We start from the raw sequence: 15,932 nt of genomic DNA, 5'->3' as shown, positions 1-15,932 counted from the left end.
AAAATTGATTTAATCATGTCTAAATATGAATTGTTTGCCATGAATAAAAATGAAAAAATCAATGATTGCTTTCGTAGGTTTATGACTATTGTAAATGATCTTAGATCTCTTGGTAAAAATTTATCTGACGAGGATCTTGTGAGAAAATTATTGCGTAGTTTAACAGATGCATGGACAGCCAAGGTAACAGCAGTATACGAAGCAAAGGATCTGTCTACCTTGTCTCTGGAACAGCTGATTGGTTCCCTTATGACTCATGAGATGCTGATTGACTCTAAGTCTGAGAAGGAACCAGCAAGAGGCATGGCGCTTAAGGGAACAGTAGAAGATGATGAAGATGAAATTAGCATGATTGCAAAAAGATTTGAGAGATCTCTTCGAGATCAAAGAAAGAATTTCAAAGGTAAGCATTTTAAAAACTATAAAAAATCTAACTCTAATTCTTCTTCTACAGGATGTTTCAAGTGTGGAGAAAAAGGACATCTTATTCGAGATTGTCCTAAGTGGAATGACAAACAGTCTAAATCCGGAGATAAACAAGCATACAAGAATGCCATGATAGCTTCCATGTGGGGAGACTCTGACTCAGGGTCAGATGAGGAAGAAGGATCACCCAACTCAGATGTTTGCCTAACTGCCTTTACAAACATCAAGGAAAACAGCACTGGTCCAGGAACCAGAGGGGGAACCAGTACATTCAACAAATGCTTTATGGCAAAGAAGGATGTACTACATGAACGCAAGGTAAGCTTAGAGCAAATTAGAGAAGATATGCATGAATATGATAGAGAAAATATGCTTGCTTGTATTGATTCCTTACTAGATGAATGCTATAAACTAAGTGAAACATACATAACTTGCAAAAGAGAATTAAAAGAAAAACGTGGTGAATGTAATATTGCTATTGCTAGTTGTGATCATCTAGAAGGAGTCTGTTATGAACTAAAAAATCAAGTAGCAGAACTAGAGGTTGAATTGGACAAGTGTAAAGTGGAACTAGAAAAGGAAAGATCGTTTGAACCAATTGATGGTGAAGAGGATCTGACCTCCTGGTTCCCTAGAGACTTATCAACCACTAGTGATACTCTTGATTTTTCAGTAGCTATAAGTAAAGCAAATTCGTGTACTAGAACTTCCTTGTTGAAGGCCTTTGAAACATTGGCTTACAACCTGGAAAACTCTCACAAGGAAATTGCTTCACTTAAAGCTGCACAGTTCACTGTTTCCCCTACAGGTACCAGTGTAGATGTCAGTAATACGATTGATAAGTATGAAAGTAATATTTGTGATTTGCATGCGGAAATCAATCAACTGAAAAAGGACAAGCAACCAGTGGTTGTTGACATGTCTATTGACTCTATGGTTTCAAAGCTTAATCTACAATTCGAAGCTTTAAAAAGTAACTTTGATTTTCTTAAAGAGAAAAAACGAATTGTTAACTAAAACACTTGAAACCAGAGAAAAAGAACTTAATGATAGTCATAGACATGTGGACAAATTATTGAATGCTCAAGAATCCTTAAATTACCTGACTTCATCAAGAGGAAACAGAGGAAAAGTGGGTCTTGGTTATATTAGACAGAGAACAAGGACTAACTGGTCTCCCAGAGAAACCACCTGGATCAAAGAATATCAACGAGGCAAGTATGTCATGACTAAAGAGATGCATGTGTGTTTTCATTGTGGTAAAAATGGACATAAAATGCATGAATGTCCAGCTAAGAAAATTAGTGCTAATAAGAACAGCAAGGGTGTAAAATATGTATGGAGAAGAAAGGATCAACAAGATGTTAATGTTGTTGAAAAGGGACCCAAGTATGTTTGGGTTTCCTAAAACTAATGTTTGATTTGCTCTTGCAGGCTAGAGTGAAGGGAGACACCTATGGTATTTGGACAGTGGTTGCTCAAGACACATGTCCGGGGATAAAGATCAATTCCTTTCACTAGTGGCCTTTGATGGAGGAAGTGTCACCTTTGGGGATAACAGCAAGGGAACCATCACTGGTTTAGGTAAGGTTGGTAAGACACTTTCTAACGCAATAGATGATGTTTATTATGTTGAAGGCTTGCAACATAATCTCTTGAGTATTTCTCAATTATGTGACAAAGGTAATATAGTTGAGTTTCAAGCCAACCTATGTCACATAGTTAACTCACAAACAGGAGAACTTGTATGTGAGGGAACCAGGAAGCATGATGTTTACATCACCTTCTTAGATAAAATCCCTCAAGACAAGTCCATCTGTTTGAAAGCTGTTTCTGACAATAATCAATGGATTTGGCATAAGAGGTTTGGACATGCTAGCCTAACACTTCTAAACAAACTTAAAACACGTGACTTAGTTGTAGGCCTTCCTAACATTAAGTATGAAGCTGATAAAGTTTGTTCTGAATGTGTAAGGGGGAAACAGGTCAAAATCTCTTTTAAGCCTAAAACTGTTTTGAGTACCAGCAGACCCTTCGAACTTGTACACATTGATTTGTGTGGTCCCATGAGAGTACAAAGTCGAAGAGGTCATAGATATGTCTGTGTTATGGTTGATGATTATTCTAGGTACACTTGGGTAATGATGTTACACACAAAGGATGAAACGTTTGAAGAATGGGTAACATTGGTGAAACAAGTGGAGAACCAGCTCACCCACAAGCTGGTCTCGGTAAGATCAGACCATGGTACTGAATTTGATAATGCTAACTTTATTGATTATTGTAGGGAACATGGAGTTAATCACAACTTCTCAGCCCTAGAACACCTCAACAAAATGGTGTTGTAGAAAGGAAGAATAGAACTCTTGAGGAGATGGCGAGGACGATGCTCATTGAGAGTGGTCTCCCAAAGAGTTTTTTGGGGAGAAGCTGTTGACACTGCTTGCTATATATTGAATAGAGGTCTCATTAGACCAAAGTTAAATAAGACTCCCTATGAACTTCTTAAAGGTCGAAAGCCCAACATCACATACTTTCGTGTCTTTGGATGTAAATGCTATGTGCATAATAATGGGAAGGACCAGCTTGATAAATTTGATCCTAGAAGTGATGAGGGAATCTTCCTTGGATACTCTTCTCACAGCAAAGCATATAGAGTCTTTAATAAAAGGACTCTTCGTGTTGAGGAGAGTGTCCATGTCATTTTTTGATGAATTTAACATGTCTTCTGAGATTGCGCAGGTACAACCTGATGAAGTGATTGGATTGATGGATTTCACGGGGAACCAGTATACTGGTCCCACGGATGAAGTGCAAGCAGATCTAGGCCTACCAAATACTCCACCAGATGATAATGATGAAGTGCCTAGAGAAGAAAATGAAGATAATGAGGACTCTGAAGGGGAACCAAGTCCTGATGGTTCCTCAAATAATAGACAGGTAATGAGTTCAGGGGGAACAGAAGAAGGTACCACCCCTGAACCTGAGATGGATGTAAAGACTGCCTTCCTCAATGGATATTTAAAGGAAGAAGTATATGTGGAGCAGCCACCTGGTTTTGAAGATGCACTGTTCCCCCAACATGTGTACAAGTTGGACAAAGCATTATATGGGTTGAAACAAGCTCCGAGGGCTTGGTATGAAAGATTGTCCAATTTCTTGATGGCAAATGATTACAAGAGGGGAACAGTAGACAAGACCTTGTTCATAAGAACCAGGGGGAAACACTTGATTGTAGTACAAATTTATGTTGATGATATTTTATTTGGTGCTACTAATCAGGTTTTATGTGATGAATTTGCTAATCTTATGCAGAGTGAATTTGAAATGAGCATGATGGGAGAACTAGGATTATTCCTAGGGCTGCAGATTAAGCAAATGGATGATGGAATAATGATCCATCAACAAAAGTACTTAAAAGAGCTGCTGAAAAAAATTCGGCATGGAGAACAGCAAAGCTTATGATACACCTGTTCCCCCATCTACAAAATTAGATGCTGATCTTAAGGGAAAAAATGTTGAAGCTACGCTTTATAGAGGAATGATTGGTTCTCTACTTTACCTAACAGCTAGTAGACCTGACATTGTGTTTTCTGTTGGTTTGTGTGCTAGGTTTCAAAGCAATCCAAAGGAATCTCACTTGAAGGCTGTTAGAAGGATACTTAGGTATCTTGTGGGAACAGCAGATCTGTTTTTGTGGTACCCCAAAGGCAGTACCATTGATCTCATTGGATATACAGATGCAGATTATGCTGGTTTCCTAGTTGATAGAAAGAGCACATCAGGTATGGCACACTTCCTTGGCTCTTGTCTTATATCATGGGGTTCTAAAAAGCAAAATTCAGTGGCCCTATCCACAGCAGAGTCAGAATATATAGCTGCAGCTTCATGCTGTTTCCAGCTACTGTGGATAAGGAACCAGCTGAAAGATTTTGGTGTTATTTATAAAAGTGTTCCTATTTTTTGTGATAACACTAGTGCAATCAATATTTCAAAGAATCCTGTGCAACACTCCAAGACAAAACACATTGAAATAAGACACCATTTTTTAAGAGACAATGTGGAAAAAGGATTGGTGGAGATGTTGTTTTGTAAAAGTGAAGATCAAATTGCTGATATCTTCACAAAGCCTTTGTGTAGAGAGTCTTTTTGTAGGTTAAGAGTCCTTTTAGGTCTAGTTAGACTTTAGGTATTGGCTTCAATTACTTCCTTCAATGATTGGTTAGAATGGTATTCTCTTGTATAGTGTGTGTACATACTTATGTTGATATCTTTCAAGTGTTGTGTAGATGGTTCAAAATTCTCAAAAGGATTGAGAATCATTGTTGTAAGAAACAGGTGAAATCAGGCTGAATTGCCAGAAACAGCGTGACATGGTTCTATACAGGTACCAGCAAAGGGAAACAGCAGACCAGCTCTGATATGTCATCCGATAATATCTTTTATTTTCGGAAGATTACTATAAGATATTTCCTTTTGGAAGGAATTTTATCTTATTTCAGTTATTTTAATCCCATATAAAAGGCAAACATATCATATGCCTTATTTATAGTTGGTTGAGATAATTATGGTAAAAGATAATTACCAAATTTTTGATTTTCAATTTAAAAATATCCTTTACAGTTGCTTTTTTATTGGCTCAACTAACTCTTTTTCTTCCTTCTTCTCTCTTTGTGCTTCATTGTTAAAAAATATACACTAACCCTTTGTGCAGATCATCAATCATCATCACTCGAAATTCTCTTTCTCTCTCTCGTATGCTTTAAATTCATCATTGTTCATTCGGTTACTGTTCACTCAAGGAACCAGCTCAGTCTCAGGGGGAACATCAGAAGGAAGCATAAATGTCCTTAAGCCCGAAGTTGGAGGAAATTCAGAAAAGTCAAAGTGAAAAGGATGAAATAGAGGTTGTTGGTTATTATGAGGAGACACCCACTGCTAAGACCATGGTACGAAGTAGAGTAACTCAATTAAAGAAGTTCACTGAGAAGGTGCAGGAGGAACAGTCCATTGACGCTGTTCCAGGAACCAAGAGAAAAAGGGTACCAGCAAGAACCTCCTTGCTTGATTGATGTGATGCTAGTTTTGCACTCGTTATGCAACAAGGAGAACATTCTGAATCAGTACATATCTCTCATGATTTATAAAAAAAAAAAAAAAAAAAAAAAAAAAAAAAAAAAAAAAAAAGAGGAACCAGCAGGTCAGGAAGTGGTTTTGAAACAGATTGGGGAATCACAAGAATATGCTTAGTAATATAATGATTTTGGCAGAGCATGGTTGACAAAGATGAAGAGGAATCAGATGATAATACAGAAAGATGTTGCAAAGTTTGAGGAGGAGAAGGGAACGAGAATGATGATGAGGAGTGATGCTGTTTCTGTTCTTGTTTCTCACCCTCATGTTTATTCTAAAATAACTGATTTTGTTGGTCTGTCTACTTCTCTCCATTCCATGAACTTTCTTTTTGGATGGATTTGGGCTTCTTTGGTTGAACTTTGTTGGCTTGTATGAACTACTAACTCTGCTATGGTATGAACTGTTTGGCTAATCTCTTTTTGCAGCATAATGCTTGAATGGTGGTTGATGCCATTGTATGGATAAGCACATTAACTTGTGCACATTGCTTTTACTTATGGATACTTTTTAATGATGCAAAAGGGGGAAGTAGTCTGAAGTTGAAGCCTAAGGTTTAGCTAGTTTAGATTTGAGTCAGTTTGAGTCTTTTTATTTCGTATTTTCTATTTTCTGTTTAGGGAACCAGTTGGCCTAACTGACTTGTTCCAAAGAGTCTTGAGTCCTTGAAGTTTTTGACGGTTTTCCTTTTGAGCATGTTCACAGGTTCAGGAACTTCAAAGTTTGTCATCATCAAAAAGGGGAATTTGTTGAGTCCCTTAGGTTTTGATTGATAGTTTTGAATGATGACAAACAGCTAAGGGAAACAGGTCCTTGAAAGTGTTCGATACAGTTGGGGGAACCAGCTAACATAGAAACACTGTTTCCCAGACAAGTTATTACTTACATGAGTTTTCTTATTGAACTAACTTGTCTTTATACAGGAACAGTTATATGATAAAAGTGTTATGTACTGGTAGGGAACCAGTATGTACTGTTTCCATGGTTGCTACGTGGTAAAGCAGTCACATACTCTTTATTGTGCATTAACCATGTTACATGTGCAGTAGTTGAGTTGATTCCAAGACTTGGAGCATAGAAGCCTTTCGAAGATATTTCGAAGAAAGATTGTTTGCTCATAATAGAAGTATTCAAGGAAGATTCAAGTCTTGAAGATTACATGAAGAAAAGACGATTTATGCTTTAATATGTTATCTAGGTTTTCATGTAATATGCTCCGTAGTATGCTTGCATGTTTGGGTTATATAAGTGCTTAAAAGTATATTGAAGTATGATATGAAATCTGGTACAAAGTTGGAACAGGTTTCATAACATGTTTCAATTCAGGGAACCAGGTCGGGGAACCAGGTTCACTGTATTCGAGCTGCCGTTTTGGAAAAAGATTTTACAAAAAGATTTTTTTCGAAAAGATTATTTTGAAAATATTTTGTGCAGCTGGAAATAAGATGAAATATTCTTGGTTACCTAAAAACTAGGAGTATTTATCTTAATTGATTCTATCTTTGTGATTAAATCAAATAAGATAAAAACTTTCCTAAAATTACATTATATTCTTATTCTCTAAGATTGTGTGATTTAAGGAAACTAGGTTTTAGGAATCTAAACTTATATAAACTCATCTTATTTCACATATTTCGTGTGCCTCTCCAGAAATTAAAAGAGCAATTATTTGAGAGCATATACTTAAGCACTAATCCCATTCATCAAGTCATATACAAGAGCATTCTAGTACTTAAACTTTTTCTCTTAATTAGCTTCGTAGAAGTGAGATCAAAGGGGAGTTCTTGATTCTTGTATTGAGTCTTTACAAAGGGGTTAAAGGCTGGGGTGAGTGTTTGTGAGTTCAAACACATTGGGCTTACGAGTGTAAGTCGAGAGCACACTCGGAGTAGAGTGTGGGGTTTGCTGGTTCCCGGAGTAGGGAACAGCAGAGTGTTCTTTGTCTTTGTTTTTTCGGAGTAGATCAATAAAGAACTTAGGATAGGAGGACGTAGGCCTGAGTTGGCTGAACCTCGTTAATTTGTTGTGTTCTTTATTGCTTTGTTTCGTTAAATTTGTTGTCTTCTTTATTGCTTATTTATATTCCGCTGCGTACGGGAACCAGCACAACTGGTTCCTCACACATAATCGAAAAGAAGCAAAATTAGCCAACGATTACTTAACACTCAATTCACCCCCCCCCTCTTGAGTGCCCATTGAACCTTCACAAATTAATTGTTGATATATTGATACATGTTGCAGTTTCTTTTAGCTATCCAAATGCTCAGAGTACCAAAGTCTGCATGATTATCAATTGCATCGGAAACAGAAGGCAGGGAGGAACTTTCAAAGCAACTCTACTAATGAAATGAAGTAATTCCTACTATTACAAACTTATGTTTATTGAGATTCTTCCTTTTGATTAATTGTGCGGAGTAGTTCACCTACTTTGATGTTGACATGGACTTATTAGTTTTCATGTATTATAAATATTGTAGGAGTTCAATTTGCCAAATGATTCATACTTCAGATCAGCTGGTGAATTCAGGTTCATTGGACAGTGATGCTCGTTTTCCTGATGAGGAAGAGGAAGAGGAAGAGGAAGAGGAAGAGAATGAAGAAATGGGAGAGGAGGATGGAGAAATGGGGGATAATGCAGAAGCAATGGTCCCAATCCAATACAAATGGTCTGATGATCCAGCAGAGTATATACATATTGCATATCTGCCTCGAATTTGGTGCTTAGATTTTGCTAATTTTAGAGAAGTCACCGGCTTGGTTGATGAGTTAATAACGCAATCAAATAATCCTCATCTTCAAGCTCCCAATTGGATGTGTGAATTTGAGTCAGAAATCACTGCTGCCAACTACGTACAAGGTGTATGTCAATTGCCACTCGATTTTGCAGAAGCTGTTGAAATGCTGACCCGAGTAACGGTGTTTTATCCTAATGAATACCAACCTGCCCGTCCAGATGAATGAAAGTTGCAAAATTAAAATCAGCTTAATACCAACCTGCCTTTAATTCTTGTTTTGTTTTTCTTTTTAGTGACTATATTCTATGTAAAGAACTCATGCAAATAACCTTAGGCACCTATGATATTGTTCATCTATGCAAATGTCCTGACTTGCTCAATTTTTTTAAATATTGAAGCTCCTTGTGATTGGTAACCTAAATTGAGTGAAGGAAATCATGCTTTGGATGGATTTTTTTAAAGATGTTTTTGGGAAGCAGCAAGTTAGGAGGGAAGGTTGAATTATAAGGACTACTTTTGAACAATTAATTAGAAATTGGAATTATTTGACCCTCTACGGCCCTCTAGTTGTTCTGTTGAGTGGTGGACTTGCTATAATAGGTGATTTTCTTAAGATGCTCATCAAGTATAGAATCGTTAGAAAATAAATAATTAAATACTACTGGACTTTTACGAGGATTGTGATTGGCTTACATGTAAAGGATGTGCAGAACAAGGAATTAGAAACATGAAGTATGCTACTTTTAAATGAATTGGCTCACATGGTGTTACCATGAAATGTGAACATTGCTGACTTGAGGGTTGTTTATTGTACTTTCTGTCTTCTGTAATTCAGTGCATTTGGCCTTTTGTCTTCCATGTTGTTCTCGTCTGTTAGAGTACCAACCTGAGATCTCTGCTAGCCTCGAAATTCTTTGTATCTTGCATCTGTTATCTACTTGGCTGCTCATTCAATTTAATCAAGTAATCATTCATATATCATATTTCAGGGAATAATTTACAGCTTACTGAACAAAAAGAAGGAAGCTGATTTACAGAAATCTTGTTCCAGAAGAATTCCACAAAAGAGGATTCCTTGAAGATGTTGTAATGGCAGCAAAAACAGAATCGAGAGAACAGCTAGAGAAGGAGTTTAAGTCTCAGTTTTTCATATAAGAGATAACTAAGTTTTGAATCTGTGGTAAGATTCTTTAGCTGTGTTATTATATTCATGGCTATGTCATTGACCCTTGTAAGTTGGAATTTGCCCTCTTCATTAAAATCTGTAAATTGACTGTAAGTGAATTCAATGAGAGAGCTGCTGCTTGTGATAAAAATAAATGACTATTTATCATTAAGGCAGCCATGTCATCTGTGGAGATCCTAAGCTTTAGCAGGTAAAGGAAGCCATATAAAACTATGTTGCAGGGTGCATCTTTATTTGCATATCCACTAGACCGCTACCCTGCACCTAAACATGTTGATTTTGTTTCTTCATTACATGAGCAGATGGAAAGGGTTTGTTAGCAGAAAGCTACTCCTTGTGTCCCTTAAAATAAACAATCAAGGGTAACATAGGAAAATTCAAAGTATAGTAACTTAGCTAGAAAGTGGCCTGTGATTTTGAGATGGCTTAAAAAGGTTGTGGAAATTTCGCCTTTCATATAGGTACACAGTCTATAAAAAATATTTACTGTCAAGGTCTCATAATTTATGATACCTTTAGCCTGTAATAGATCATCGAGGTAAAGAAAATGATGTCCATGACATTACAATCTAAATTACTTTATTATGAATTTGCTGATTTATTTTACCATTGTTTTCTTGTACAGGTCCCTGGCTGAGTTGATGAACCCTTTGCTAAGAAGATCCTGTCTTAGGCAATTATGGAGGCTGGAAGCTCTTTATTTTTCGAGAAATGACCTGAAAGTCACCAGGAACCACAAGCTAACCTCACTATCCTTGCCTACAATGGCATTGTGTGTACATATAATTTTCACTTGGTAAACTGAAAGTGTTGTCTGATCTATTTAGAAGTGTTTGTTAAACATCAAGCTCCTTTTTCTGGCTGATAATCTTGTAGACACTAGCCTGTGCATGGATTCTTGCTGCAAAATGTTAGAAAATTTTGTTTTATTATTCTTGAAAATGATATTTGATGGTTGAAATTGTTTGTTTGTAATTTGGATGATTTATATTTTTTCTCAAAAGATCTTTTTGCTTGGATCTAACATGGTCTATTGTCAGCTCGGGTGTTAGTACATAAGAAATGGGCAAGTTGTAGGTGAGACTATCTCTCGCTAATTTATTGTACATGACTATATTATACAAGAAAATCCTTGTATATGACTATTGTACAGAAAATCTGAGAAGAGTTTATTACCTCAGGATTCAGGACTAAGGACTAACTTGGGATACCTTACAGCAACAAAAACAACATAAGCGTAAAAACCAAAAGAACAGCCTCTGTTGGAACTTGATAATCCTTATTGCCGCACTTTCAACCTCTATTGGAAATAGGCACCCTTGTTGGGAGGCATTGGTGGACGTAATCGTAGCAACGCCGTCAAACTGGCAAGCTTCGACACTTTGATCATTCATCTGGAAATACATGTTGAAGGCATATGAAATGTTTACCATTAGCATCAAGGTCATTGCATGAGGACCCGTAACCGAGGGAAGTGGTTCATATAATTATGATTAATATATCTTGCAAAATCATATGTTGAAATGATCTTACATACATATTACCTTATGCTAACTCCTCCATCATAAAGATGTTTGGTAACATTTTTCTTAACCCATTCTTTAGCATGTTCATTCGGCTAAGCATGTCATTAGGGATGGCAACCATGACTTCAATCCCCGTCCCAGCCAAGGCATTAAGTGTAGAGGAATCAGCGAAGGCATACATTTTTATTTATTTATAATTTTTTAATTTTTTTTTTTTTTTTTTTTTTTTTGTTATTGCACTTTTTTAAACATTCAAATTGTATATAGTTATATCCATTAAAATTGTATTTTTAGATTTATGTTTTTTTTTTGTTATATAATATCGTAGTAGAGTAAAACCTTGTAGGAAGAATGAGAAATTCTCAATAAACACTCGTATTCACTATCTAAGAACAACTTTTTCTAGTTACCACTTGTATGTTGCTAGACCGAGATTTATATTATACCAATGTGGCGATTCATTTCACTTACCAATCTTGTTTTTACAACTCTCAAAGGAGAATAAGTACAATGCTTAGAAATTGAAAATCCAACGGTTTTTTGTTTTTATTACTACAAAATAGAGTAAAACCCAACCTTTTATTGAAATTACGATGAAATTAAACGTGGCATATTCACTCCTCTAACATCACCTCTTATTATAATTCAAGATCTATCGATAGAATATGATGATGGTAAGTTCGGTAATTTGATCAACTATGTGATCGGCTAACCAATTCACCAGTGGATTTTCATAGCTTCTCTATAGTAATACATGCAAACAACTTCCCAATCTAGTAAATTGATTAACTTTCAAAGTAATCGACCACACGGACACATCCACCCTTGTAATCTACTTAGACCTTGTGAGATGTAGAGGTGCCAATTGATCATCTAGTATGACTTAACTTCCAATCTTCCATGTAGACAATGTAGTGTTGAATTCAATTCATGCAATGTTATTAGAATAATTCAAGTCGGGTCAGTTTCGTTAGGGCCGTCACAGAAGCTAATAAAACAAAACTTGAGTTGGCCCTCGCCCTGCCTTGTTACTTTCTTGATGGCCCAATAAAGCCCACATTCAAATTCTCTCTCCTCTTTATCTTCTCCATTTTGCCAGAAAATCCTGCAAAAAACACTGCAACTCTCTGTCTCAATCACAACACTCCTACTTCTTCCATAGGTACTTCCTAATTTTTCTCTCTCAATTGACTGAAAGTTTATTTCTTTGACTTAATAATTGTGTTCCTTTGCTTCATATACTAGTATAATTTTCAACATTTACAATATTGGAATTATGCAATTTTTTCCCTTGAATGCATGTAGTTGAATTTATCACATTTTAATTGCATTTCTATGTATTAATTCTCCTCAAAATTTTATTTCTTAAAGATTTTTATCACTCTTTTTTCGCTGTTTAATTGCTGAATATTATGCTGTATTATTTGGGTAATAAAGGAGGTTTTTGCAACTGGGGATGGGGCCTTTGACCTTAGCCATTGGTAACAAGAACTCTTCAATGGAACAATCAGGTACTATATTATATTTTCAGGGGTTTAATTTTACAATATGTTATAATGTTGTAATATTCTTAAGCTAATTTTGTTAGTAATAAAATATAATCATGATTCTTAAAGGTTTAGTTTAATTAAATTGAATATGACCCCAATCAATCAAACACCCATTTTCAAGATATATATTTATAAGCGAGATTATTCTGCAAAATTTTATTGGGTTTTATGAGAAGAGATAGAGAGTGTGATTTTGTTGCGGGTTTAAGAAATATAAAAAGGGAGTGTAGTTTTGTTACATAATTTCATATTGGATGAAAAATTTGTTTTGGAGTTCGTTGAGGGTTTGAATTAGTATGCTCCAGGAGTGTAGGTTTTGTTACACAGTCCCATAGCTTGTGCATAATCTGGACCGCCTTTACTGGGATTAATGAAATTTTGTTGACTTGTGTTGATCGCGCACCACCTCAAATTACAATGACCATAGGTGCTGGCACATTAGACTCTTTGAAGTTTCCTAGAATATGTAAAGGACCTTAATATCAAGTGTTGACGTCTGATTGTATGTCAAATATGCTGTATAACTGTACTACATGACACGGAGAAGACAGTTGATGCAGGTGTAGCAAATGCATTGATGAAATTGAGCTTATAGCTTAATTTTCGCAGTCATTAAATGAGGTCTAATGTTGCTACTGAAAGCTGAATTGCTGGGCCTTTAATAAGTGGTCGTTTCTCGAAGGTCGGGTTGATTGTTTAATGTGTACTTACTTTTCAGTTTCCTCAAATAATTTTGTTTATGCTAAGATCCAATTAGTTTAGCCACATGTTATATGTGGAGTATAAAATTCAGAGTACTATGTCTTATTGGTGTAATGGACCTATAGAACTTACAATAATACATATAAGCCTTTTCATGTTGGAAGTAATCATCTATGGGGAAGTTCGTGCCTTAGTGCAGTGGTCAAGTGTCTACTTGCTATCCGAAAGGTCACGATTTTGATCCCTGGAAGCAAACAGCCTCTTTATGCAAATAAGGGTAAGGTTGCATACATCTGGACCTACCCTAGCGAGAGCCTTGTCCACTGGATACTACCTTTAAGGAATCATCTGTGGGGTGCATATATGTACTGAAAAACTCATTTTCCTATCATTACTTCTTAATTTTCCTGTCCCAACTACTTTAGCAATGATACATGCATGAGTCTTTGTTATATTGCCCATGTCCCTTAGTTAATGAAAAGGAGAAAGGAGACATATCCTAGTACTTTGTATGCTTTTCTTCATGTGTAAATTCATACTAATAAAATGCTTATCTTAACCTCCATTTATTTCAGGCCAAAAGAGAACTGAATGATCCTGAGAATGCTGTTATTGGTGCTTTTGCTGGTAATAACAAATACAATTTGCTTGCTCATTGAGTAACATATAGGCACATGCATAATCCTATTTTTTATCATACGTTTGTTAACGTGGTGTTTCTAGTAATTAGAATAGGCAGTATGGTTCCTGCTGTTTGTGTGGTAATGTGGAGAATGCAGGTCTCTGTAGATGCTTTTTGTGCTGTTTGCATCTTTGAGCTTGCTAACTGAGATGAATGATTAGAAACTGAAGCCTGAGATATTTATACCAAACTTGTTGATTTTTAATCAAACCGATGAGAAACCTTTTGTACTAGGATAACGCTTGGAACATCAATTGCATGGCCTGAGTTGGCTATTACAGATGCTGGCTAAAGCTTGACTATGCTAATTTCCATGATACTTGTTCATCCAACATTGTCTAGTTAAATGCCTGTACATAACCTTCTAATTTCGTATGATTCTTAATGGAAGAAAATTACTACAGGGGCAAACTTGCTTATAGGAATAAGACTTGCAAATTTTGCATTAAATTCAAGCAGAACATTTAACATGTCCTCTATTACTATATTATGATAACAGTTATAAATTTCCTTTTCTTGTGAGTTCCAGTATTCGGAGGAACATCTATGTGATATTCTGTAAACTTATGAAACTTTAAGAGAATTTGAGGTGTAATTTCTGTACAGATGCAACTGAAGACAGTCTGATTTTATTTCAGACATTTTGGTGGTTACCTTGGCCTTTTGTAATAACAGTAAGAAGTCTTCTTGCATGAGCATGATTTGAAATTGGCATTTTAAAAGCTATCATTGTCATGTATTGTTATGGGTTTTATATCAGTCTTTATCAAAATTTTCAGGTGCTTTAACTGGTGCTATTACTACCCCTCTTGATGTTATTAAGACTAGGCTAATGACCCAGGTATCGTATTGTTCTTAATCTGATTTGTATGGCTCTTCAATTTTTGTTTCACATCTTTGCTTGTTGCATGGTCTCTCATAGTAACTCTTGGCATTATAATTTTTTCTCACAGGGATCTGCAAATCAGTACAATGGCATAGTCGATTGTCTCAAGACTATTGTTAGGGAAGAGGGAGCCCCTGCCCTTCTAAAGGTAATAGTGTTAGAAATAGCCCATGACATAATGCTATTTACTTGTTGCAGTTATAAATTTTCAAAGTTTGACAATTCTTATCAGCCTGTTAACCTAACTATACGATTCTAGACATCAACTAAGACAAATGCAACAGATTTCGTTTCTTAACATCAATATAATATATTATAATGTCTCCAATAATAAGGGAAGGTGACCAACCACAATCCATAACTAAAATTAGTTGTTCCTCTTTCAACTTTCATCAGCAACCCAAACAATACTACCTTATAAATACTCATCATAGCTAATTACTATCTCACTACACCATAAGCATCAATTACCAATACAACTTTTCGAAGCGATTTCGTTCTATCCCATTTTTCACAAATCACAATGGCCAAGCAGTTCTTCCTTTTTTCTCTACTCTTTGCTCTGTTTCAGATGAGCTTTGCAGCTCGGCATCTATTACAAACCACTTCCTCCAATCCAACCATTGCCAAAGCCGAGCATTCCTCCAATGCCTACTATCCCAACTGTGCCCGAAACAGGATTGCCACCATTGCCAATCCAAGCGTTCCACCGATGCCATCTAACCCCTTGCCCGCAGTCCCAGCTGTAACTAATAACCTCCCACAGCCTGCAACATTGCCACCACTTTCAGCTACCAGCCCTCTCCCAGCAATGCCTGCAGCGCAAGCTCTTCCACAATCGACAGCATTGCCACCACTCTCAGCTGCTAGTCCTCTCCCAGCAATGCAAACTACACCAACTCTACCACAATCTACTACTACTCTACCAAAGCCAACAAATGTGTCCCCATTGCCTGCTACCTTGCCACCATTGCCATCCATGCCTTCTGCACCTAAAATGGCGTTACCTCCTTTACCGGCTATGCCAACCACCATACCTACAATCCCAACCATGGCACCATCTCCATCCCAGTAATGAAAAGCATCGATTACTTCTCTATATAGCA

The 15,932-nt window shown here is 36.4% G+C and overlaps 1 long non-coding RNA gene across 2 annotated transcripts; it reads left to right on the top strand.

Annotated features, from left to right (window-relative positions):
* Positions 1–12,115: 12,115 nt before the first annotated feature.
* LOC110700008 lies at positions 12,116–15,130 on the top strand. 2 transcript variants are annotated; one of them, XR_002507057.1, is made up of 5 exons: positions 12,116–12,168; positions 12,444–12,517; positions 13,834–13,885; positions 14,720–14,781; positions 14,894–15,130. It is a non-coding gene; the product is annotated as an uncharacterized LOC110700008 (long non-coding RNA). The 2 variants fall into 2 exon arrangements; XR_002507058.1 differs by lacking the exon at positions 12,444–12,517.
* The last annotated feature ends 802 nt before the right edge of the window (positions 15,131–15,932 follow it).

This window comes from Chenopodium quinoa, unplaced genomic scaffold (assembly GCF_001683475.1).
Source record: "Chenopodium quinoa cultivar QQ74 unplaced genomic scaffold, ASM168347v1, whole genome shotgun sequence".
In the NCBI taxonomy this organism is placed as follows: Eukaryota; Viridiplantae; Streptophyta; class Magnoliopsida; order Caryophyllales; family Amaranthaceae; genus Chenopodium; species Chenopodium quinoa.
The sequence above is the reverse complement of the archived record's forward strand: the minus strand, read 5'-3'. Positions and strand labels throughout refer to the sequence as shown.